Here is a 27,053-nt window from a genome sequence, read left to right as displayed (position 1 = left end):
AGTAGTCAAAGTAAAGGAGAATGTATATCAGTTACATAATTCTTACTATTAAGAAAGAGAGACCCTCAGGAAAAGCAGAGGGTTCCTTGTATACATGAGAAATATGACTGAAAGTCATTTCTCATATGAAGTTTCATGTGGGAGACAATCAGTGTCTGAAATTCAAAAATATCCATACCATACTCCTGAAGAAACTGTGGTAATGGATTTTATTTCTGTTCTTTCTGTTACTTCTTCTCTCCCATGATGGCTGAAGGCTTTCTGACAAAACCCAGTGAAAATAAATCTGTAAGGAGACAGAAAATTATGATCTAGCAAGGTGACCTTTTGCCTATTCTAAACTATCACTTAGAACACGTAGAAGAAGTTGTTTAATCAATCACCCCCCAAATATCACCTACCTCAACGAGATTTTTAAACTGGATGACAAGGAGTCTAAGATTACATCCCCTGGCTAGGGCTTAGATGGATAGGCATTCAGGATTGTTGGTGGGAAACAAATCCATCTGGTTTAGGAAAAGTTATGATTAGGAGATCGGGTCAATATTCTTTGCTGGAAGTTGGCAGCTTTACCAAGGTTCGTGTCTGATGAGTCATTCCACCTCCACACCAAGATAGGCTATTCTGTGACAGATGTTTCAAAGGCTTGAATCCATAGTATCATTCCAGAGCAGTTTCGAAATGTGTGGGAATAATTTTTGCTGTACTTTGCTTTGTTTTCTTTCTGTACCACTGCTAAACACCAGCTTTTGTTCACTCTAGGCATACCGCTCTTATTTTGTCAACCTTCCTATATGTCAGGGAGTCCTACTAGTTTTCGAACAAAAATTGACAAGCTATTTGCGAGTGAACTGGAAAGATAGAGCACCTGGTGTTTGGGGCACCAAACAGAATTGTTAGAATGCTCGAATACTTATGAGTTATCTTCATATAGCAGTGGCGGAAGCACTTCCACAATTTGAAACTCCACAGGAGACATTATCTGAAGGAGAAATGGGCCCCGGAATTGAGGATAACAAGGGAGCATCTGGATGGCTCTGAGACGAATCACTGTAAGAAGCCTGTGATTAAACACAGGCGATGGTGATCGGATAAAGGGCTAGATGCACTGGGGCCTCAGAGTAGGGTGGACCTTGAAGAGAGGGATAACGGAAGGTATAGAGGAATGAATGCATACATTTTACTCCTAATTTACCGTGACAAATGAGAGGTGGGAGAACAAGGAAGAGAGGATGAAAGAGAAGATCCTTGGGGCTGGTTCTAGTAAATGTAAGGAGATTTCATCTTTAGGAAAGCATAAAAACAACTGTCATTCTATTATAAAATATGGTTGCATGTGAAAACCCATTTAGAAGGAAACAGAAGTTGGGGGGCCTGGGTGGCACAGTTGGTCAAGCATCTGACTCTTGGTTTCAGCTCAGGTGGTGATCTCAGGGTCTTGGTATCGACTCCTGGGTTGGGTTCTGTGCTCAGCATGGAGTCTGCTTAAGTTTCTTTCTCCCCCTTTCTCTGCCCCTCCCCAAACCTCCCCCCCACCCCGTGCGTGTGTGCTCGTGCTCTCTCTCTCTCTAAAATAAATAAGTAAATCTTTAAAAAGAAGGGGGGGTAGAAAATAGAAGTGGTCTAATGTTGGAGGGGGTAATAAACAACTGTTTTTTGCGAAATAAACTTTCTTACTATATTTTTTAATAATCAGGGGTTTTAGTGCTAGTCGCAAAACTAACTGGCTGTTCGCAGCAGAAATTTGTTGAAAAGGTTCTGGGGAGCCTAGAGAATCACCAAGAAGCTGCTGAACCAGGTTTAGGACACTGGAAGAAGCTAGAACAGAGCTTAGTTTCATGCCGTGGACTCTACCCTCTGGTAAGAGCAGAGCTGCTGGTGACTGGGCACTGCAGCTGCATCCCACCACTGAACACATTGCTGCCCCACCTGCTGCTGGAGATTGGCTGTAACCTCTATTCTTGCTACTGTCTCCAAAATGGCTTCTCTCCAGTTCTGCCTTTTGACCTCACTAGTTCAAGATTTAGGGGTGGAAGGCTCAGAAGGGGGATGAGATATTTCTGACGGGCTGAGCCTAATCTATATGCTCTAACTTCATCTCTCCGGGCTGCTATAACAGAAATACCACAGACTGGGTGGCTTATAAACAACAGAAATTTCTTTATCACAGTTGTGGAGGCTAAAAGTCTGAGATCAAGGTGCAAGCATGTAGGGTTCTGGTGAAAAACCTCTTCTGGGTGCAGACTGCTGTCTTCGCATTGTATCCTCACATGGTAGAGAGCAGAGAGAGGAAGCAAGCTCTCCTGTGACCCTTAAAAGGGCTCTCTTCTGTTCATGAGGATTCCACCCTCATGACCTCATCTAATCCTAATTACTTCTCAATGCCTTACCTGCTAATACCATCACTTTGGAAGATAGGGTTTTTTGAGGGGGGGACATAAATATTCAGTCCATAATAGGCTCTTATGGTGAGGTATAGACTTCTCCTCTCACCAAAACTAGAAAGATGCAAATTCCTCAGGGAGACATGGGGCTCAGATTCCGGGCACCCCTTGTCCCCCCAAACAGGCAACTGCCCACTAAACTTTTCTTTCAAACCCTCATATATTCTTGAGTTCTTAGATGGTTTTTAAAGCTAAAATTTCAGGGCACCCTAGAAAAGGCTACCTAATGAGACTTAATTTTCAGTTCCAGTTTATTTATTTTAAGATTTTATTTATTTATTGGGGGGAGGGGCAGAGAGAGAGGGAGAGAGAGAATCCTAAATAGACTCCACACCGAGTGGAGGGCTCAACCCCACGACCCTTAGATCAGGACCTGAGCCCAAATCAAGAGTCAGACACAACCAACTGAGCCATCCAGATGCCCCATTCAGTTACAGTTTAAAAGATGAAATTCAGAACCATTGTGTTTGGAGATCTAGTGAAGCCTTGTGCGTCACAACTTTTTGGTGTTGAGTGTCAACACTTTAAGTTTTGACATCAACTTTGTTCTGTTGTTGGTGCTTATATTTTAAACAGAATAATTGCAAACAAATCTAAGTGGGATTTTCCCATGTCTGTGCCCCCTGAAGTCTCCCAGAAAAGCCCTGATAATGATGGTAGTGTCCTTGCAGGCAGCAGCTGTGTAGTCATGCCCCTCTCTTCCCCAGGAGCTTTGCCAGCCACCAAATCCTTGCTACAGCTGCTGTGCTTCCGGAGTGCAGGCCAGTCTTCTTTCTGTCTCTCGTTGGTTGACAAGGCCAGTTACAGAGAATTGTGCCAGACCACACGCCCATGTGGCAGTTGTACAAATGGGAAAATAGAAAGATTACCCCACTAGTTGTGATTAAAAATTCTTATATATGTAGCTTAAAATGATGCAAGTTTCTGAAAATGCAGAACAAGAACACAAATAACTTCTGTAAGATTCTAAAATATAGAGTGGGAACCAAAATAACTTTTATAACCATTCCTGGGAGGATGCCCTCCCAAGTCATTCTAGCCCACACTTAGGGGGGGAAAAAGGTTTATTTTTAATTTTGGTACCTTTCTGAATTATTCTAGGAAGATTTTCTGAGGGATTTTCCAGTGTCATTAGATGCCACAAAGTATATGTTGCAGAAAGCTAGATTTCTTCTGCATATACTTGAAGATAAATCCAGAAAACTCCATGAGCTTATTGTTTACACCAGCCCAAGCTAGGCTGGAAGATGTCAGAGTGGTGATGCATCTGGTAGTGATGATTCTGAACAAGTTCAGGAAATAGGCTGTTGTATTACATCTTTATTAATAGTTGTACATCTTGAGATCTGATTCATTCCTACTTGTGTGTCTTTGAGCCCTTACTAATTTGCATAAATGCTCAGAACATGATAATACTTTTTTCATTTTATTTCAGCATATTTTGTATTAAGAGGAAACAAGCACATAGATTTTTGATAAGCAGATGTTGGCTCAACTGATGAAGTGTAACCTGTAGCTAGAAAGTTACCTGTTAGTGTGACAGTGGAGAAGCTAAAAATACCAATAATTCAGTAGTTGCAGTCTTTCTCATGTATAATTTTATAGTTTAAGATTCAGAGAAGCTAAACTCTCATCAATTTGTCAGGTTGAGAGTAACATTTATTATGAATCAAGTTTTCCTAACATTTTCATCAGTCGCCTTAAAGAAGATAGTAGTTATCGTTTTATTTCCAAAGTGATCCTTAAATGTTCATGTTGCCCTGAAAAGTGAGGTGGAGAATATGAATTGGAGGTGATCCATTGTCTCTAAAACACAATCCCAAAGGGGAAACTGAGAAGCCAAACCTTCCATGAAGCCCTGCTCCTTTGCTGCCCTTTCCCTAGACCTGTTATACTCCATTTCTTTTCCTTGGAAAAAAGTAAAGGGAGGAAGGTGAGGAGAAAGGGACCTGGCAGTCATGTGATGGGACCAGCTTCACTGACTTGGGAGAGCCAACCATGTGCACCTCTTTCCAAACTCACATTAAGTAATTTGTTGATACCTTAAAATCAGCCATGTTGGAAATATTTATACCATAGAAGTTGGTGGTGCTACAAATCAGGGTCTCCCTTTCCCCACCCCAGAGAGTAGGTTTCTAAGATTTACTAGCATTCCACCAATGACCTACTGTTGGAAGGAACATTGTATATCACAACCTTACCATTATTATCACTTCCTGATTATGACTTATCAGTATAGGTAAAATTTCTAAAGACCTTGACTATAAATCGGTCTTATCCAAACATTTGTGTAGTAAAGATGCACAGAGCTGGGATAATATGCTCTCCATTTAAGTCACTTGTGATGCATTTGTTTCCTGTGTAATTTTACCCTCCTAGATTTCTCAATGTATTGTTAGTTTTCTTTTCACACCTCCCTTCTTTTGTTATCCCATTCTCTGTGATCCTTTCTTGATTACTTAGTCTTCTCAGTGTAGACTCTGACATTTTATGAAGAACATTCATATGCACACTGCCTGATTAGTATGATCTAAGGCATCAAAGAGTATTAGAGACTCATGTCAGCAAACACTAATTGAATATATCCTTTGCCTAAGACATCATGCCAGAGAAAATAAGGCACTATACCTAGTCTCAAGCAACATAAAATCTAGGGAAAAAACCAGATATGTACACAACTAGGGATGATGTGGATCCTAATATGAAAGATAGTATTAGAAGAAGTAAAGAGGAATGCAAGCTGGACCACAAAGACTGGAGGTTATTTTTGACTGCAGAAATTAGAGAAGGCTTCATGAAAATGGAGCCATCTCAACTAAGTCTTACAGAATTGGTATGCATATTAAAGTTCAACTCTATTTATAGTTTTTATGAATAGATGACTATAAAGTTCCCATTAGAGTAGTTGGAGTTAACTCATGTTGCTTACTGATCTGCCAAAACTAGCTTATCATGATGGAAGTCAGGAAAACTTAACAAAAATAAGATTTTAGCTTCATAAATATGTGGAATTGCTGCTAGATTCAGCAGGTGCCAGTGCAGGCACTGTATTCTCCTCATCTTTGTACACGTCAGAATTTATACTCAGAGCACTGTTGATAGAAGCTCCTTAATAAAAGCTTCCAATTAACGAGGACCAATTATGGTTCAGGCACTTTTACATATATGATATCATTAAAGACGTAAACTAGAAAGTAAGAAAATCAGTTTTGTTCAGGCTATTGCAGTAGGGAGAGCACCCCAAATCCAAAGATCAGAGCGTGTCTTTACAGAGTGGTTTTGCTTTAATCTTTCACTGGAAGGAGTAGACAAGTTACAGGTAGGAGGATTTACGATTGGGATTTTGCAACCAGGGAAAATCTCAATTGTTTGGATGAACAAGAAATGTTTATCTCTGGGGGATGCCTGGGTGGCACAGCGGTTAAGCGTCTGCCTTCGGCTCAGGGCGTGATCCTGGCGTTGTGGGATCGAGCCCCACATCAGGCTCTTCTGCTATGAGCCTGCTTCTTCTTCTCCCACTCCCCCTGCTTGTGTTCCCTCTCTCGCTGGCTGTCTCTATCTCTGTCAAATAAATAAATAAAATCTTTAAAAAAAAAAAAAAGAAATGTTTATCTCTCTGTCTAGCTAGTTTCAAGGGGAAAATAGTTCTAATCTTCGCTAATCACTCATGAGACACAGGACAAGTTAACTAGGCAGTATCTAAACCTTACAGTTACTATGAAATATAGTCCTATTGGCACTTTTTTTTTTAATTTCTTTTTAAAAAATCAGAAACTAACATTCAGAGAGGTTGAGAGACTTACCAAGGCCACATAGCTAGTAAATAACAGCATTAGAATTTTAGCCCATATCTTTCTGGCTCCAATATCTTTTCATTATGTCCTAATACGTACATTGTACTGAATGAGTGTTTAATAATAATTTTTTAAGGTTAATGGAAGTTTCATTTATTTTCTATGTGTATATTTTCATACACACTACCTAGTTTGGAGAGAATTGCCTTCAAAGAACCAGGTCTAATGTTTAGAATTGGCAGAAATCTGTTTGCAGGCTATTTTTTTATTATTATTATATTTATTTGAGAGCGAGCGAGAGAGAAAGCAGGCATGAGCGGGCACAAAGCGGGAGACAGAGGAGAGAGGGGGCAGAGGGAGAGGAAGAAGCAGACTCCCTCCCTGCTGAGCTGGGACCCTGAGGTCATGACCTGAGTGAAAGGCAGACACCTAACTGACTGCCACCCAGGAGCCCCTGCAGGCTGGTTTATAATAAGAGTGTGCCTCCTTCCCTATAAACAAATCTACCTTTCAAGTGAAGGAGTAGAGAAGAATTTGGAATCCTATCCTAGTGTCTTAATAGTGATCATTTTTGCTATAAGTCAATATGGTATCATTGTTGCTAGTTCACTTGTGTTCTGTGGGACTGTAGAGGTTTGCAGGAGGTGCTTCGAAATCCTCCCAGGGGTTCTTTGCTGGGTCGGGGGAGAGAACAGAAATCAGGCAGAACTTGGTTACCCAGCTTCTGCCAGAACTTTTGGGTATACACGTTGAACATCAAAGTAGAAAAAGGGTTACTAAAGAAGATAGAAAAGAGTGAAAACCATTGATCTAATAGAATAAATCATTTCCATAGAACCAATCCTGAATATGTTTTGCTTCTGGAAGCCTTCGAGTCCCTGAGTTTATTGGCTTTGCCAGCTTTGTGGGGACCCTTGCTGTGCTTTTGATATTCACAGCAATGCAATGTTAAGATGCACCTGAGAAGTTCATCCACACAGCAGGGGAATCGAACCTGGCTGGTCTGAATCATTTGGCATCAATTCCACACCCAAATTATTGTGGTAATTATAGGTATGAGGTGATAATTTGTGGTTGAGTTGTGTTTTGGGGCCCTGGTTATCCAGTTCTTTTTTTTTTTTTAATTATGTTTTACTTTTATAATATTGTGTTAGTAAACAGACCAGGTGCTATTTCACAGTAGTTGTGTAATACATTCTCTGAGCACTGAAGCAAAAATTAAGCACAAAACAAATCCCACTAACCTTCTGGCTGGGTTATCTTTCTAAGCATTGTAATTGTGTCTGCTCTAAGTGAAAGGGAAGAATGAGCAGGTTACTATTAGGTCCTGAGGGCCACTGAAGCCATGATATGTATGGGTGCTTTGTCATTGCTGGCCCTGGGAGTGTGGACTTTTTAGAGGCAAGAAAGCCAAGTCCAGGGCTTTCCTGCTTCTCCTTGGTCTCTCATTCGGGGATAACCTGACTGTGTCCCACGCCATGCATCATTTGCAGAAAAGCTCAGGCGGTGAAAGGAGATAGGATCATTAGTTTTTATTCCCTGTATCTCCCAGTTTTAGGGGAAGAGTGCTGTGGTCAGAAGATAGCAAAATTAAAAATAGGAAAACAAATCAGAGGCTCCTGGGTGACTCAGTCGGTTAAGCATCTGCCTTCTGCTCAGGTCATGATCTCAGGGATCCAGCCCCAGGTTGGGCTCCCTGCTCAGTGGGGAATCTGCTTCTCCCTCTCCCTCCCGCTCCCCCTGCTCGTGCTCTCTCAGTCTCTTTCTCAAATAAATAAATAAATAAATAAAACCTTAAAAAAGAAGAAGAAGAAGATGACAACAAATCAGCCAGAAGATGCTAGAAAATAATAGAAAATGAAATATAGGAACCATGAACTGTATTTACCCACTGTAAAGCAAAACAAGTGAATTATCTGTGAGTCAAAATTTCTAAAGAAAGGCATCACGGAGGCATTGAATCTTAGGAAACCATTTTCAAAGCAGTTATGGATGTGGATAGATGGGATGGGTGGCGTTCAGGGCAGGGGAACTGAAAGTGCACCAACTCAGAATGCAGATGTGTCTTGGGGGCCATGGAAAGGTCTGCTGAGTGAGAAGTAGGCAAAGATATGGAGGCTCACATCTGTAGAGCTGAATTTTATATTTTGCTGTTAAAATTGTAATCGTTGGTAAACTGGTGATGAGTCTTTCTAAGGCAAGGGTTAGAAATTTCTTTGGTTCTTCTTGATAAGTGTCTCTGAAATTGAGCATAGGAGTGGTCACTTTCTCAGGCTGAAATTGGCAAATCTGGGTACTATTCAATGAGTGGGAGGAAAAAAAGAGAGAAACGGTATGTCTAGAAAGTTACTAGCACCGCTAGTACTAACTCTCCTCCCCTCTTAGGGGGACCAAGTTCTCAAGATTCTCGTGGATCGATTGTCTTGAAGAGTAGTTCTCAGAGTGAAGTTCCTGAGCTAGCAGTGTCAACATCACCCAGGAACTTGTTAGAAATGGCAACTTTCAGACCCCATCCTAGGCCTACTAGATCAGAAACTGAGGTAGGGCCAGTAACCTGTGTTTTAATAAGCCCTTGTCTTCGTCCATTTGGGCTGCTATAACAGAAATACTGTAACGTAGGTGGCTTATAAACAACAGAATTTTATTTCTCTCAGTTTTTAGAGGCTGGGATGTCCTGGATCACTGGGACTGGTGTCTGGTGGAGACCCACTTCCTCATAGACTTACCTCACAAGACAGAAGGGACTTGGGAACTCTGTGATGTCTCATTTATAAGGGCACTAATCCCAGTCATGAGGGCTCCACCCTCATGACCTAATCACCTCCCCAAAGCCCCACCTCCTAATACCATCACCTGAGGGACTAGGATTTCAAAATATGAATTTGTGGGGGACACACATTCAATCTATAGCAACCCCCCCTCAGGTGATTCTCATGTGTACTGAAATCTGAAAACCACTGCCTTAAAGTATTTGTTTTCAATATGAAAGTGCTTCAGAAAGTAGAAAGTTGATCAGTTTCTCTCCTAAACTCCTTTCCTCAATGTTTTACAAATGTCTGATTAAATCTGGTAGAAAAAAGGTCCCGATCAGAAGCTAAGCCTTTGACACATATGAATCTCTCTTTGGTGAAGTGTGGCTAGGTTCTAACTCTAACTGGCAGCAGCTGCAAACGAGACTGTGTCCAGCACAGCTTCCATCCCTGCCCTTGATACACAAACCCAGGAACGATTTTTTTAAATCGGTTCTTAATCTGAGACTCAGAAATGTTCTGCTTGACAGAGTTTCAGAAACCCAGATCATTAATTATGTCAAGGTGGAAAGAAAATAGCTAGTGATGCTGAACTTTAATCCTAAGAGAATTTAGCAAAAATTCATTAAAAGCTCAGTAATAACCAACAGTTGCAACCTTTGGAGGTCAAATAAATATGGTGTCCGCTACCTAACAGACACTGAACTGAGAGGGGGAAAATGGAAGCATGAAGGCAGTGGACACTGGATGGAAAAAGAGCTAAGAAGAGGTTTTTTTGTCAAGAGGAAGGAGAGTGAGAATCATGGCAAGGGACCAGTGTCGGATGAGAGAATGCAAGGCCAGGATGATGCAGAAGAGTTACTATCCATGAAGAGGCACATCTTCCACTTAGAGCCATGGCCAGGTTTTGGGGGGGGGGGGGGTTTGGTTTTCGGTTTGGTTTGGTTCGGTTTTTTTGAGCATTACCAGAAAAATGGATGGATTGATTAATATGACTCATAGAAAATAGAGCTAAGAATAGCCATAAAACCTAGTGCCATAAATAATAGGAAAACATAGATATCCTTGGACTGCTAATAGCTGACATTTGGAATTCTCATTAGGTGCTAAGCACTATACTAAGTACTCATATGATTCTCACAAGAACCCTATGAAATAGATTCTATGATTACTATCTCTGCTTGAGAGATGAGGAAACTGAGGCTTGGGGGAGGACATTTACACAGCTCATAACTGCCTCTAGGATTAGGACCCAGCCAGTCTTATGCCAGTATCTGAGCTTTGCACCTCCTCTGATATAAATAATGTCATGAAAATATATCAGCCCCTCACATTCCCAGGGCTCCAAGATGATTTGATGCTTTTCTGTCCACTTTTATGCTTTTGAGATAATTGCCTTTTTGTTATTTTCTGATTTTAAAAGTAATGTATAATTATTGCACCCAACTCAAAAAAATGAAAAAAGTATATAGAAAGTAAAGATCATTCTCAGTCCTATCACCCAGAGATAACTAGTGTTAACATAAGCTATACTTTATTCTATGGTTATCATACTTGGTGCTTCAGAACTGTCTGGTGTGCCCTTAAAGAGGCAATCAGCCCTGACTCAGACACTCTGATTCACGAGGTCCGGGAGGGCCAAGGCTTAATGTATTTTTAATAAGTACCTCTCCTGTGGTACTATATATAGTTCAAACCCAGTTCTAAAAACACTGTTCTAGACCTTAGATTTTCAAAGTAGATTTTCCTAAGTAGAACAACTTGTATTCAGTTTATGTCTGGATTCTTGAGTACCTTAATATTTCTCATCAATACTAAGTTCTCACACTTTAGCATGCCTCGTAATCACCTGGAGGACTTAAATGTTAAAACATAGACTAGAGAGTTTCTGATTTAACAGGCCTGGGATGGGGCCTCTATTAGTTAGGATCCTCCAGAGAAGCAGAACCAATAATATATATAAAGAAAGAGATAGATGTGAAGAGATTTATTATAGAAATTGGCTCACATGGTTATAGAGGCTGAGAAGTGCCATGATCTGCTGCCTGCAAGCTGGAGACCTAGGAAGGCCAGTGACACAATTCAGTCCGAGTCCGAAGGCCTGAGAACCAGAAGCTCCGATGTCCAAGGGTGAAAGATGGACATCCCAGCTCAAGGAGAGAGAATTTGCACTTTTTCCACCTTTTTTTCTATGTGGGTCCTCAACAGATTGGATTATGCCTCCCACATTGGCGAGGGCAGTCTACTGATTCAAATGCTGATCTCTTCCAGAAACACTCTCACAGATACACCCAGAAATAATCTTTTGCCAGCTAACTATGCTGATAAACCATCACAAGGCACAATAATTTGCATTTCTAATAAGTTGGTGGTTGATGTCAATGCAACTGGTATAGAGACCACACTCTGAGAACTACTGTAATAGTCATCCAAATGAGATTTCCTGGTAGAAACTATTCTTATTGTCTTTGAAAATTCCTTAAAATTCAAGGGCAAGAGCCTGACCTTGATGCAATCATTTAGAAACAAATTCAGTGACAGATAGTAGCATGGTTAATATCACCCCTCCATCAGGAACTCCATATGTAAAAACTCTATTCAGCTGTTTCTGTGTCTCTATGACAACAGTAAAAGTGTAACAAGGAAAGAATATCTACTGATGTTGTCAGCAAAAAAAAATCTTTAATGTCCAAATGGTTGTTGGTAGCAACGGAAGGGACAGTAGGACAAGGTCAGTTACAACCAATAATAGGCATAACACCTATCACAGAAGTCTAACGTGTGACATTTCTTAAGTAGGACAAATACCAGAAGAGGATGTTGATGCTACTGGCAGTTTTTATGAATTATACATGATGCACTATTTTAAAATTCAGTGGAAAACTGCCATTTACCCTCCATAGTAAAAGGTATATGAAAAGTGAAGTGCTGGGTGAGTAAATATAAGATGCTACCAACATAATGGATCTTAAGCACACTTCTCTTTGTTCCCTAGCCCCCAACAGAAGACAACCAGGCTTTTGAAAGGAAGATTGGCCTTTGGAAATCTTACTGAACTTGATACCTCAGTACTGTCCATCTATGCTTCCAAATCAGAAACCAATTCCTAAAATGTAACTCTTACATTCAATTGGTTTTTGGCTTTAACCCCTTGATGCTCGGGTAATAGAACTGTATAGCTACATTTGGTATTTAGTCTTGTCTTACTCTGTTTGGGCTGCTATAACAGAATGCCATAGACTGAGTGGCTCATAGCAGAAATTTATTTCTCACAGTTCTGGGGACTGGGAAGTCCAAGATCAAGGCACCAACAGATCTGGTTTCTGGTGAGGGCCTTGCTTCCTAGACAGGTGTCTTTTTGTGTAACCTCACAGAGTGGAAGGAGCAAGGGATCTCTCTGGGGTCCATTTATAAGGGCACTAATCCTATTCATGAGGGCCCCACCCTCAAGACCTAATCAGGTCCCTAAGGCCCCACATCCTAATACCATTACTTTGGGGGTTAGGCCATCAACATGTGCATTCTGGAGAGGAAGGGACATAAACATTCAGTTCTTTGTAAACATTTATGTCAGTCACCAGAAATACAGAAAACCCACTGCCAGACAATGCAGTTTACCCTAGAAGTTTGAATGCTAAAATTAGAGTTTTTTACCATGATTAGAGATTACTGAAGTCATCTAGGGGAATTTATTCATTTATTATTCAGTCAACAAATATCTATTGTGACTTTCCCACATTCCAGGCATTGTTGTAGATTCAAAGCATAGAACTGCGAAAACTCTATAGAAAGAGAGACAAAGTCTTGACCCCTCAAGGAGCTTACATTGTAGTGGTAATGAGTTTGGTCTTATTTTATGTCTTCTAGAAAGTTGCTATGTAATGGATCAATAGTATGGATGTCACTTGGGAAGTTGTTAGAAATGCAGCATCTCAGGCTCCATCCCAGATCTCCTGACACAGAATCTATATTTTATTTTACAAAATCCCCAAGTGATTTGTATCCACATTACATTTTGAGAATCACTGCTCTAAAAACCAGAGCCCGAGGCAGAGACTGAAGCTCTGATTTCATTTGAAAGTGGAAGCAGGACAGTTACGAATAAAGGAAAAAGGGTTAGTCCGGCAAGGGAAACTGCAGAGCAGTGCGATACACGCTGGTCGCTTGGTCAGGATGAATCTGGAAAAGGCACAGCAGTGCCGCCAGCAGGTGTGTTTGCTAGGCCTGGGGGGCTGCTTCTCCAGAGACTTTGCCAGGAAGACTCACTCACACCTGGCTCCCTCCAGACTCCTGCTTTCTGCTGACTGAGAGTCACACCAGTGGGAGGTGCCACCCCTGCACTTCTGAGTTACAGTATCCAAATCTCAAAGTGGAGGGGTGGGTGCAGACGAAGAAAGAGCAAAAGAAGGGAGCAGTGAAGGGCTTCTGTGAAGACACACAAAGCTCCTGTGTCAAAACAATGGATATGGAAAATTCCATCCAGTAAGACCGTAGAAGTGAATAGAAATAGCATGTATTTGTCAGTCACCGGAAACACAAACCCCTCCACCAGACAAGGTAACTCACCGTAGAATTTTGAATGTTAAATTTTGTCATCCTAACTAGGAGTTTTTAAAGTCTTTTTGAACATTCACTAGTCACTCTGTCACTCCCCGATTCATGACCTACTGTTCTTTGACAACACGCAGGATTTCTACATACCTATTATTCTATTAGCTCCTCCCACCCCTAGATTCCCAGACTTTCTTCTCCACACTTATTAATACCTGTGGTTCATTTATCAGTATTTGTGAGTCTCAAATCTTCAGGCCTATCTCTACTCACCCAGTATACTGGTGCACACCACACACATGTCTGCTTAATGTCATCACGCCCATATCCTCATCCTTGGACAAGCCAGAAACCAACATAGAACCAAACAATCTGGGTTACTAAATGTAGATAAGCAAATAGTGAGAGGTATCAAAGGAGAAACCACAGAACCCGAGTGAGGCAGATCCAAGACCCAGCAAACATTGTTGCACATTCTCCCCCAGAGGTGTGCCCTCCCAGAGTATTCTCCGTATGAGAAACTGTCATTCAAGTCGTCCAGATTTCACTCTGTCTGGAATCTAGGGAAATTAGGAAAATGTGACCAATGCCTAAACGTCAAAAATAGTTCTCCCCAAGTGATGGAAATACAGATTTTCATTTTTATCATATCCTGTGCTTTTCAAAGTTGCTGTGATAAAGCTATACTCCTTTTATAATGAGAAAGAAACTCTTCAATTATTATTTTTAAAATGATATGTTTTGTCAAGGAAATTTTTTTAAACACAAAATGGAATGACATGGCAGTCATTAAATTTTAACCTATTTGCCTATGTTATAGACACTCAGTAGATCTGCCTAAACTCCAGTCTAGAATTTAGAAGACTCTAGATTTCCACGGCTCCCAAAACATAAAGGAGATAATCTTTTTCTCTGGGATAAAGAGAAGGCATATACGAAGAATCAGAAAGCAGAAACTGTGCTTTCTGAAGGCAGCAGTGTACTGCCAAAGGTCTAATAAGGCATTTCAAGAATGTCTGTGCCTCCCATGTGGGGGCGTAATGCAGACACTACGATAACGAGAGGGGCCTCTAAAAATGTCAGTGTGTGATATTGGTCGGCCCTAAACTAAGACCCCCTCCGAGGAGGTGCTCAGTGGCACATACTCTTAACCTTTTTAATTTTTCTATGAACAGGGAAAGCCCTTTTCAAACTCTACTTCAAATTCTAATCTCAATTTACGTGCTGCCGAAGTAGCAGAAACACGTTTCCCGCTAGTAATCACTTGATTAACTCTGATCAGCACGTCAGAGGTAGTTTTGTATACATTTTAACAGATATGGTTAGTGGATTCCTACAAATTTGTTGCCTGCCAACTACTACTTGTGCTTCTCAAATTATTACAAAAATAATAATAATAATAATAATCTCTACTCAGATTTACAAAATAATGGATTCTTATTTTCCAAAGGTGGTTTACAAATTGGTTCAGAATTCAGTGGTACTGAGAGAACCCCCCCTCGCCTAGATAGTAATGTTCTCTTCAGAAGATTTTGTAGGTTTCAGGCCAAAATCCCTGTGTTAGAAGAAGGAAAGTTGACTTTCTTACTATTTGCTGCCCTGATTTACTGGGACAGTGGAGGCCTCAGGCCTCTAATACCACTGACGTTTGCTAGGTAGAACCAGTTAATTCACTTGGAAGCACTATACTTATGGATATGAAGTAGTAATGGCCGTTTGGACTCCCTGTAATTATTAAGCTCATTCGATAATGAATGAAAATAAGTGCATCTTGAGGGGTAAGGATTCCTGACCATTCACTTTTCACACTGAACCAATCATTGATAAGTATGCATATAGTTCCTGCCTGTGCACACATTTTACAAGCATTGAGGGCTATTGTCATCCTGTTGTTAAACGGTGGTCTGTGATATTTACTTTCGTTGACCCAACTTGAATGACTGCTCTTAGGTTCCACCTTCATGACCCATAAATACACTTTAAATCCAAGACCACATCTTGGTCTCTTTCTTAAAAAAAAAAATAATAATCTACTTACTAACAATTGATTATTCTAGTGAAATTTTCAGTTGTTTCATCTTTAGAAAACAACTCTTCAGGTGGTAGATGACTTGGGTTGGTTTATAAACCAGAGAATATGACACAGTTGAACTATCACAGGAAGCAGTATGTCTTGATGTCCTATTTTAATCAGAAAATGTTTCTAGTCAGGTTAGAATGGTAAGTAGCATGTAGTGGAATTAAAAGATTTACATATTTAAAAAAATGATTACCTATCATTTAACATGTCAAAATACATCATTACGTGCATTTTTAAAAATCATACTGTGTATTCTAAACATGCTTCTATTATGTACTCAAAATCCTTGACATGTGGAAAAGGGCTTTCTTATATTAAAGATATGAGACACACCGTTTTAACAGATATAGAGTTAGAAACAAAATAACGTCATACGAGTACTTCTTAAAATATGCAATGTGAAAAACAAATCACTTTACAATTACGTACCCTGTATGAGAAGAAAATACTATTCCCTTGTGCTACTGAATATAAAATGTTTTTTGGATTCATTTAAAAGGTGTGTGTAGGCATAGTGACATTTTACAATTTTAAATGTTATAGTACTCCTTGGAAATATAGTTTGAGAAATTCCCTCCAGAAAGCGTTATGACAAAGACGGTATTTATAAGGAGGCAAGAAAGTTTCCTCCAAAACAAACTTGCTATTTTCCTTTGCAACAAATTAAAATCTGTATAGAATAAGCCCTATAATATAGTTATGAATACTTATAATATGTAAAAATATTGACTTTGGCAAATCCTCCCCAGATATTAAGGCCTACTGGTATATCATTTGCATTTAAATTTATATGATGAGCAGAATTTAATAAAGCTTACCAACATAAATATTTTTAAATTGTAGGAAGGGTTGATGGAAGTTCCAAGTTCCAACTGCAGTCGTCTCATGCCCGTTAACTCAGCAGTTCTAGATAATATGACCATTCTTTTAATGGGATAGAATTATTTTTATGATTATTTCTTTTCAGTTCCATCCCTTCTTGAGATCACTTCTTTTTTCTAACCATTATTAGCCCTTTTTTAGGAATCCACTTTTTAAAATAAATTTACATCATTTTTTATAGTCTGTCCTATACTTTTAGGGTTTGGGGCTTTTGTTTTTTTTAACCTTTTGGCTATTTTTCCAGTTGGCTTTTAAACTTAATGAGGGCAGAGTCTCTGTGAGCTCACTCTGATATTTCCCACAGTGCCAATCCTTAGAGAAGGTTTTCGATAAGTGTTCTAAATGGACTCAGCTTTAAAACTGATCACAGATTACCACAGAGGCATTTTCTGAAGGGAGACTTGCATCCAACTTCTGATAAATATCAGTGTCTACCATAGCCTTTTTTTTCCTTTCCCATAAAAAGAGACTTCCTATATTTTGTGTGGAAAGGGAATGTTGAGGAAGTACCAGACTAGGAAGAACTAAACTTCCGTCACAGCTCCATTGGTAACTAACCCCGTGAGCTTTTCTAAGTAACTGTCAACCTGCATTAAGGGTCAACTGGAGGTACTATTTACTTGGCTTGCTTCATAGAATTGCTGGTATAGTCACATGCAGTCACTTATGTATGAGGTAGCACTCTGAGTTCTATAAATTACCATAAAAATGCACATATGAATGCTGTTCCTTCACATAATACCCTGAATGTTATAATATTGTGGTTTGAAGGTCGTTGGCCATTGCATTGTTGTTGGGATTGAAAACTCTTTTGAAAAATTGAGAGCCTAGAAACCCTACTGTAAAAGATCCAAGCTTTACCAATGCTTGTACTCTGAACTAGCCCCCAGTATAACCAAACTGTTATTTGGGGCTGCCTTGGAAGACTGTAGTAGCACCAGCTAATGTACATTGAGTTGTGTGTACTTTGCTAAGCACTAGGCACACTGTCTCATTTAATCCTCAATATGCTGTCCTATAGAGGCAGGCAGTGTTATTATCCTCACTTTGTAGGTGAGAAAATTGTGGCTTAGATAGGGTAATGTGTCTAAGGCCCCACAGAGCAAAAGGGGCGGAGCCAGACTTGAATCCACATTTGTTTCACTCCAGCACCAATGCTCATTTCTTCTGTTCTGCCCTGGCAATACTATTAGCTAAAGCCCGATCAGTCTTCTAGCAGTCCAAACCTGTGGGGAAGAAAGTTAAATAGCAAGAATCTGATTGTTTAATCTCAAATCGGTTTGAAGATGCCTGTGGAATCACATTCGTCTTTTGAAGTAATTAAGGAAAATTTTAGCATCTTTGAACATAAAAAGTTTTTAAAATACTAATCAATGAGAACTAAGTATCAGGATACATTTCTTTAATGAGTTATTAAAGAAAGTTTGATGAGTTACAACATGTTTGTTAGCAATGAGTGAATTTTCCAAATAGGTAATTTATGTTATAATGTCAGGATTTCATTCTCTAATGTAACATTTGAATTATGTTAACTTCCATTTAAAAAAACAATAATGATCTAGTTGCAAAATCATTCTGGTTTTTCAGACTCTGTTTGTTGGCAATATGTATGATGTTTTCTCTTGAAAAATCACAGGGTAGTTAGCATTACAGAAGGCAAAAAAAAAAAAGTAATTTATAACTAGATGGGCTAGTAGAGAAACAAACTCTGACATAATATTCAAAGTGAGGTTCCAATTCGGCAGTCTTCATGATTTGCTGAGTAGAATGTTTATAATTATTGTAACAAATTTTTAAAAAAGAAAAGCCTGTGTGTTGTATTTTGCTTAATAAAACTCTGAATCTATAATTGTTTGGTGTCTTAAAAGTAAGTTCACAAAAACAGTCTGATCCCAATTACACATTTTATCAGTGGGCAGTTTTAAATATTGCATAAATATCTTCTCAGGGTATTTTCTAATGAAGTCTCACAGTTTATAGAATAAAATAACCACTTCTAGAGTGAATCTGAACAATACACCAGTGGTCAATAATCCTGAATACCCTAATATACCACACTTGTTACATTCCCTTTGCGTGTGTGTGTGTGCGCAGAACCTACTATAGAGAGACGTTCAACTTCATTTGATGCTGCAGATTTTTCATACACCTCCCATCATTGTGATGAGAATTGTAGGTTAGTCACCAAGTAGTAAGAGTGCAGTCATTTTGATCCTGCCCTTGAAATCTCCTTCTGGTTGGCTCTTTGGATATTGTTATAGTAAAAGGTTCAGCAGATCACAGTTTAAAAGAAAAATAGATAATAAAAAAGCAAATCGTCCTAATGGCATATTTGAGGGAAAAGATCTTTAAAAACTTAAATCTTTCCTTTCGATCATGACATTTTAGTGTAACAATATCACCGGCTCTGTTGATTTTAAGGGACCTTGTAACTATTGACCCCAAGGATATTTGTAACGGGTGTATTGTAATTAATACAGAATTTCAAGTAACTCAGAAACATGCGCATGTATCATAGCTGTGTCCTAATTTCAAGTGGTAAATGTGAGTTTGAAAGTAAAAGATTCTTCAAATAACTTGGGTACAAGGTAAAATTAATTTTATATCAGGTCCTATTTTTTACATGCCAGAGCTATAAAAAAAAATAGAATCAGCATCACAAAGCTGCAAAATTATTATTGTGCTTGGATTTTAAAACTTTATATACTAGTTACTATTATGTTAAAGGTCAGAAAATTGTTTATTCCACACCTGCTATCTGGTTTCATAATGCATAAAAATGATAATCCTAGATTATAACCAAGAATTTTATACATGAAATGAATATTTTATTATTGCTTTGGGATATTTTCAGAATATGCTCAATGAACTTCAAAATCTCTTATTCTTGCTTCACCCAGCCCAAAACACTTACTCTTCCTCCCTTAGCATAAAGCTATCAAATGAGCTGGCAGCATCCCCAAACCTAAAAGTAGTTTCTAGATGTTACTGAAGAAATATACCCAGACTCTCTAATGCTTTCAAAGGATTGCAAGAATGTGCAGTTTTGTCTTGTATATTCAAACAAAATGGTGCTGACTGGGATACCAAATGGGTTATATACCTTCATTCATCCAAGAGTGAAATGGCCTATGTGCTTATAATGCCGCTTTAATCTTGTCTTCTTTTTTTTTTCTATCAACATATATTCACAAAACTTTTGAGAAACTTGGCTGCACTTCACCATTTCCTTCTCCAGTGGGAGTTTATGTTGCCATTGTGTAGGGAAGGTGGGAGTTGGAGACATTTTTCCTAAATAGAACGTGGGTCTTTTCATGAGAGTAATATAATTCTGGGAACTTTTGTTAAGTACTCACCATGTGCTAGTTTCTGTGATGGAGGAAGAAAAAATAAATAATACAGGATTGGTTCTTGACTTTAAGGATCTCACAGTATAGTAGCCAAGACTGCTGTGTGAGCAAGTGGCATTATACAAAACAAGAAATACAAGACAGTTATTTTGATTTTGTTAAGCAGTTTAAGTGGCTGTGCCCCTTTGTAGATCCAACAGAAGGAATCACACCATTCTTTCAATATAAAGGAGCATACCTTCTCAAAGATTTGAGAGAGAAAATGTTTGATCCAAAAAATATAGAAATGGATACATGGTAACTTCCCCAGACTTACATATTTAGATAAACATTTTCTCATTTGGAGTAGCCAACTTAGAAAGCTATGCAATACTCTCTTTTGATTAGAATATTATTAGATTTCCTCTGGTTGACTTGCTTGCAGAAGTAATTTCATATTGTCAAACTTGTCAGTGTCCAATTTACATTTACAGTTTTTCAGTCAAAATGCTAACCTCCCTTATTCAGTTGCATATTAAAATGATATTTTAAAGAAATGCCATATGGATTTTGAGTCGTATCTTTAGTTCCCAATATACTGAAGTGAGTTTATTTTATTAGAATTCAAATTAGATTTGTTATTCTACAACTCTTTTATTTGTAAACATTCACTAGCGATAATGGTTGGGCCTTATGGCAAGGCAGACCTCTAATTCTAGTGTGAGCTAGAAGATTGACACAAATGAAGACAGGTTCCATTTAGAGTTGTTTTCACTTAGGTTTACTAATGAACCAACAAATAGCGCAACAAATGTGAGAACAAGATTCGGGTTAGTGACTAATATATCATAATAAAAAAAATAAATTAAAAAAAAAAAGATTCGGGTTAGTGCTCACATTTCCTGACACCGTCCGTGTTCCTCTCGCATATTCAAAGTGGTCAACATCATCCATGCACCATGAGCAATCCACCTGGAGAGAGCAGCCCAGAACCAGTGGCTTTGTCTCATAGTCCATTAGGCCCGGGGAAGTGTGTTTAGCTGTCACCATAGCAGGAATTTCTTCCTGAATCATCGTTATATACTCTGTTTTTGTAATGTCATCAAACCTGTCTACTACTGGTCTTCTGAATGGTAATTTAACTTCCAAGAGACTGCTTTGCTCTCCCACATCTATTCTGCAGAATCCCTTGGTTGATCTAATCACTATCACTATTGGTATACGTGTTTGTAGTTTAAGAGATGCCCATGAACTGGTGTTATCATTTAAAGTATTGACTGAGTACTCACTTTGGGGAAAACACTGTACTGACATGTAATGCCATGCATTTAAAGAATGTAGAATCTCCTTTAATATAAGAGATATTTTAACAGACATAAAGTTTAGGGAGAAAATAGTTCCCTATAAAATGATAAAAAGTATTTTTGTTTTTAAATTATTTGGGAGAAATATTAAGAAAGGAAATGTGAAGAGAGTTTCTCTAAGTTTTGCCCATTAATTTAGCTGCGACTGAGAAATTTTGACAATTAGTTGAAATGAAACATTTGGCTGTTCTTTCTTTGATATGATAATATGTGATATAAGTTTATGAGATATTCTTACTTTGTTTCTGTTAATTCTCATTGTCAAATATTTTCCATCTACATGAGTTTGGCACTAAATTGTATAAGGGAGTAAATACGTCAGGTTTTTGAATCAGAAAATCTGGGTGAATCTCAGCTTTGAAACTCAAACAGCTTAGTTTTGAGTAAGTCCCTTAGCCTTCTTGGAACTTCAGATTTTAAATCCACACAGTGGGTATGTTTTGAACAAAAAACAAGTGTACCAGTAATTAGATCACTCAAGAGATTGTGTAGAGGATAGAAGTATGACAGCAAGGCACTCTGTTGGAAAAGTCAACACCATCTGTTACTCAAAAAGTTCTAAATACTTATTCATTCCTGCAGAGGTGTTCTGTTATCTGTTAAAACACACACACACACACACAAACACACACACACACACGCACATAATGTTTACTGTACAATTATTAAAATGTTCATTTACTCATTTTTCTACCTTTTGTCAAATAGGATGCTTTCCCTATATATGGATGGAACCATGATTCCTCACATATTTTGGAATTCTTTACAATAAGTGTCCTCAGGAATCATTTTCTTCTTCACACTGTGTATATAAAGCATTTAATGTAAAAATCAATTGCTTATAGCAAACTGTGCCCCTAACTAATAAAAGGAATGAGCACAAAATGCTTTTTTAAAAAATAAAGTTCCCAGGTGTAAGCAACTGATGAATCACTAAATTCTACCCCCGAAACTAATAATACAGTATACATTAGAAAAATATAAATAAATAAATAAATAAATAAATAAATAAATAAATAAATAAAGTTTCCAAACCACAAGAATTTTAGTAAACTCTTCTGAAGAGGATGAGCACTAATTCTAAGGCTAATGTTTCAAAGTGCCAGACAAGTAGGTATTAGAAGATGTCAGAGTTTGTTGTTATGCAAAGTCCTAATTATAAGGAATTTATTTTGGTGATTTTTATAACTTTATGGCTTTTTCAGAATTCAAATTTAAAACTGTAATAATGTATATGATTCATGTTTTTGATGCATCATATGCACATTCCCACACACCCCCATTCATACAGATTTTATTTTTTAATAAACACATACTAGAATATTGCAGATTATGTATCTTGTAAATGGACTTAATTTTTGACATATTCAATTATATCAAATTATTTGATATATTTCTATATCAAGGAAAAGCCTTAACATGTTTTGGACACTGAAAACCAAAGTACATTTGAACCATTCCATGATGGGTACAAGGAAAAATCTGTGGTGAGCTCCATGACCTAAGATCTATTAGCTTCATTCATGGGAAAACCCAATGTATACGCTGCCAAGGCTGGTATCTCTCCCCACGGTGAAGAAGCATGCAGACTAAACAGCACATGAACTAAATCTCCAGAAAGAGCCATGGCAGAAGAGGCAGTTGAGTAATTTCAGGCATATCAAGAAAACAAACTCATTTTTATGGATTTTAGGTTTGACTATGTTTTAAGATATCTTCCTGGAAGCATCTCAAGATTTACTAGTATGATTTTTGAGTTCTCAATACTTTGTATTTATAGAATGTCTTTCATCCTAAAGAACCTAACACAGACCCACTTTACTAACCACAAACTAGTTTGCAACAGGGTACACTGCAGTTACCATGGCAACTATGTTATAAATCTTTCTTTCACTAAGTTGGAAGTTTTTCAAGATTCTTTCTTTGGACTGACATTTTCAATGCTTGAACTCTAGTGAAGATTATTTTTACTTTTTCATATTGTGAAAAGTTGAATTAATCTTTTCAAAGAGTTTTGTGTGTATTGAATTTTTTGTATCAGGACACTTCAACTTAGATCTTGAAGTTTAAACCAAGAAAGAAAAAGGCCTAGAAAGCAAAAATATTACCCATTTTTTCCCTAACTGAAAGATGTGAACGTCGTATATACTTCATATCTATCTCATGAAATATCCAATGTTCCCAACCTACATTAAAATGCAAAATAAGATGGTATTAGGATGTAGCTTCTATCAACAGGACTTATGAATGACTGGCACAAAGAGATCTATGCATGAGTTGTGTGAGAAGCTCCGATGGAGTGACCAGAGGAAAGATGGATGGAAAGGACCCAAAAGACTAATAGAAGCTTAATTTCAAGGGTAAATCTACTGACTTTGGGGAGATAACTGTGAAGGATACAAATCAACTTTGCATTTGCAGTCATTGACATCATACTAAATTATGTGCATATTCAAACATAGGTGCTAAGGCAGGCAGTTCATCTTATTTGTAGAATACAGTCAAAGCAATATATACATCTATATAGTAGAGATTGGCTACTACTGAATTGTGGTAAAGTGTTGTTGTGCCTTTTAAGATGGTGCACTAAACCCACAATAAAAATATAAACACCAGATTTGTGGTGTTAAAAACATAAGAACCAAGAAAAGAATAAGAACCAAGGGAAATAGGATCTTTCTAAAGAGATAGATTAGGTATCTGGACGTGGGTGCTGTCATAACAAATAAATAAGAATAGCTTTGGAGAAGGGAGTGGATTGAGGCTGGAAGAATATTGAGGGGTATAATAGAAAAATCCTAGATTGCCCTGAACAGACTCTTAGAAATATGGACATTTAAGATGCTGCTAGTGAGGGCCTGGTAGGAAATGAGGAACACGTAATTTGGAAATAGAAGAATGGAGACCTTTGTTATGTAGTGACAAAAGTTAGTGAAATTGTGTCTTTCAGTTATGTGGGAAACAGAACTTGGGAAAGATGAACTGGAAAAAGGAACCAGGGCATGAAAATTTGGGGAGTTCTCAACCTATTCAGATGACAAAAGATGCTAAAACTAAGAGACCTCTGAAAGAGGGGGAAAAAAAACTAGAAAGAAAAAAAAAACAACAACAACAAGGGTGGCTGTAAAACTTTTTGCTGAAACCTTTGAAAGATCAAATGATCAGTGTTCAGTCATAAAAGTTTAAGATTGTGCCTCATAGATCTTTGCAATTAAATTAGAGAACTTCCAGGAATCTGTGTTGCCCTCACGCATCTCAACAGAGGCCAAAGACAGAGAAGGAATTCTCTCAAAAAGATTTGTGGATATGGCTCTGTCTAATGGAGAACAGTGTTGTATCCTCCATAAGAGACACAAGATTTGGGGGATGCCTGGCTGGTTCAGTTGGTTAAGCGGCGGCCTTCGGCTCAGATCACGATCTCAGGGTCCCGGGATTGAGCCCCCTGTCAGGACCCACATGGCCTATGCACAGTTCAGCTTAGGGCTCTGCATTCAGCGGGGAATCGGCTTCCCTCTCGCCCTTTCCTTCTGCCCCTCCCCCTGCTCGGGTCGAGTGAGCACTCTCTCTCTCAAACAAATAAAATCTTAAAAATAAAGAGACACACAAAATTTTTAAGAAAATTTTATCAACAGAAATACTACCAGTTAGAACTGAAAGGAACAAAAAGAGTACGAAGTGAAAGGAGGCTGATGGACCCCAAAATTCTATTTAGAGGGAGTAGGGTAATAAAACGACTTGGCTGCAAACATATGTTACTGTTTGTAAAAAAGGGAGGATGACTCGGGGTAGAACCAGAGAGCAGAATTGAGATCCTCTGGATAAGAGTCCAGGCTGCTCAACACCTTAATTTCAGCCTTGTCAGACCCTCAGCAGAGAACCTAGTAAAGCCCACTAAGACGTCTGACCTACAGAATGCGGAAATACTAAATGGGTGCTGTGCTAAGCCAGTAAGTTAATTTGGTAATTTGTTAAGCAGCAATAGAAATCTAATACAGATATTAATAACTAGAGCCACTAAAAGATTCTAAAGAATTTAATTTATGCGATTTAAAAGAGAATAAAGTGGTTCTGTGAGGTCTGTATATAAATTCACGTCTAAACTCTAACATGTGTTTGCTCTGAGAGTGGTTGTTCAAATGCTATATGTTCTGTATGCTTTCTATTAAGTTACAAACAGATATATTTCTGACTCCAGGAACTCACTAGTTATTTTCTACTTCAAACTCGTCAATGTGCACTTAGAGAAGTGGATTTTAAGTCTTCCCTTCAGAGCCTTAGTTGTTCACAAGTCACTGTGGAATCTCTTACCTTTCTTGCGTACCTTTTGATATCCTTCTTGAATTGTTTACTCTGTATAGACGCTTCATATATCAACCTGAACCTGAAGTATCACTTCAAAATAAAAGTACAGTTGGGAAAATTTTGTTTTCATCACACAAGAACGTAACTAAGTCTCCAAATGAAGGTAAATGGTATGGCCTATGTTGGAAAAAATGGTAATTCCAGAACATAACAACTTGATTCATTCTGTTTTCCTTAACAGCAGCAAGAGAAGTTATAGAGAGATAGGAGAGGGAGTTGCATAGTGTGCTAAGAATTTGCTAAATTGTTGGAGAAAATTTTTTAAAAATAGGGCAAGGTGGGAAGATGAAAATTCTATTTCTTAGGAGAAATTTATGTTCTATATTTTTTTAATTTTGAGTTCTCACTTTAAGGTATAATGTATTGGTCAGGGGTCAACTGCAGAGAATAAACTCATATTAGCTAAGGGGTTTATTAGAGTACATTAAATGACTTCCAGAATATTTGGGATATCTGAAAATCAAGTAGCTTGACTTTCTGGATAGAACTCTCAGGCCTGTCACAGAATGTGGCTTTGACAAGGAGCTGCTGGTACAGCCACAGTTGAGAAGCATCACCACCTTGTACCTCTGCTACCACTCATAAGGTCACAACCAGATGCCTTAAGCCCTGAGTCTCTTTGCCTGTGGCCTAATCGAGCATTCATAATTGGGGAACCAAAATCATCTAGAACCCTAGCAGCAAGAGCATACAGGAAATGTAGTTGTTAAGCTTTTTTGGGAAAGAAATAATAGGAGAAGGTTGGTATAGCTGTTGAACAACCACAGAATCTCCCTTGAGTGCCTATTATTTAAATTAAGGTGGCCTAGGAAAGCCATTTCCCGTAGGAAGCCAAATTCTGTTCTGGAGGTAGTAATGAAAAGATCAAATACTTAAAGGATCCTTTTTCCTTTGAATCCTCCTATGTTCACATTTTGGTAAAATATTTTTTGTAGGTTTTAGTAAAATATTTTAAATCATAGTTTTTATTTTTGACAGTGGAAGGTCTCAATGATTAATATTAAAAAAAATAAAAATCAGATTATTATTTTTCACTGGCACTTACTTTAGGCTTAATGAAATATACTTTATCATCTTACAGATTTGCAAAGACTGCTAGTCATTTCTAGCTTATAACAAGAGTTCACCTATGTCACCTGAGACAGTGGCTTTGTTTCATGGTTTGTATAAGATACCGTTGTCCTGAAATGAGAATCATACTTAACAAGCTTTTTTTTTTTTTTTTGGCCTTATGCCTCCTCTTTATCTGAACTAGATTCAAAAATACTATTGTCAAAAATGACATCAGCTTACAATGGGCTTACAGCAGTGATGATAGTTTTAGTAACTGAGTCAACCTTAGGCCAAGTGCCATAAGCTGGCTCAAGTCATATGTTAGCGTATTATTTTCTGTGACTTATGCTCAGAACACTGGGGCTTAGATATAGGCAGACACAAAGAAGACTAGAAACCGGTAGTGGTGAATAATGTCTTCCCTGCCGTAACATACGCAAAAAA

General features: G+C 38.3%; 1 protein-coding gene across 5 annotated transcripts in view; it reads left to right on the top strand.

Moving 5' to 3' along the window:
- ZNF385B (zinc finger protein 385B) overlaps positions 1 to 27,053 on the top strand; it is a 296,219-nt gene that overhangs the window by 137,472 nt on the left and 131,694 nt on the right. Inside the window, exon 1 of one of the 5 annotated variants that reach the window (XM_045806240.2) lies at positions 1 to 27,053. This exon is cut by the window's left edge and continues 1,269 nt beyond it. The exons of the other annotated variants lie outside the window; for them this stretch is intronic. The gene's annotated coding sequence lies outside the window, so the exon portion shown is untranslated. 5 annotated transcript variants of the gene reach the window in all.

The sequence above is a fragment of the Ursus americanus genome, chromosome 1 (genome assembly GCF_024610735.1).
Source record: "Ursus americanus isolate L20-20 chromosome 1, mUrsAme1.1.p, whole genome shotgun sequence".
Lineage (NCBI taxonomy): Eukaryota > Metazoa > Chordata > Mammalia > Carnivora > Ursidae > Ursus > Ursus americanus.
The sequence above is the reverse complement of the archived record's forward strand: the minus strand, read 5'-3'. Positions and strand labels throughout refer to the sequence as shown.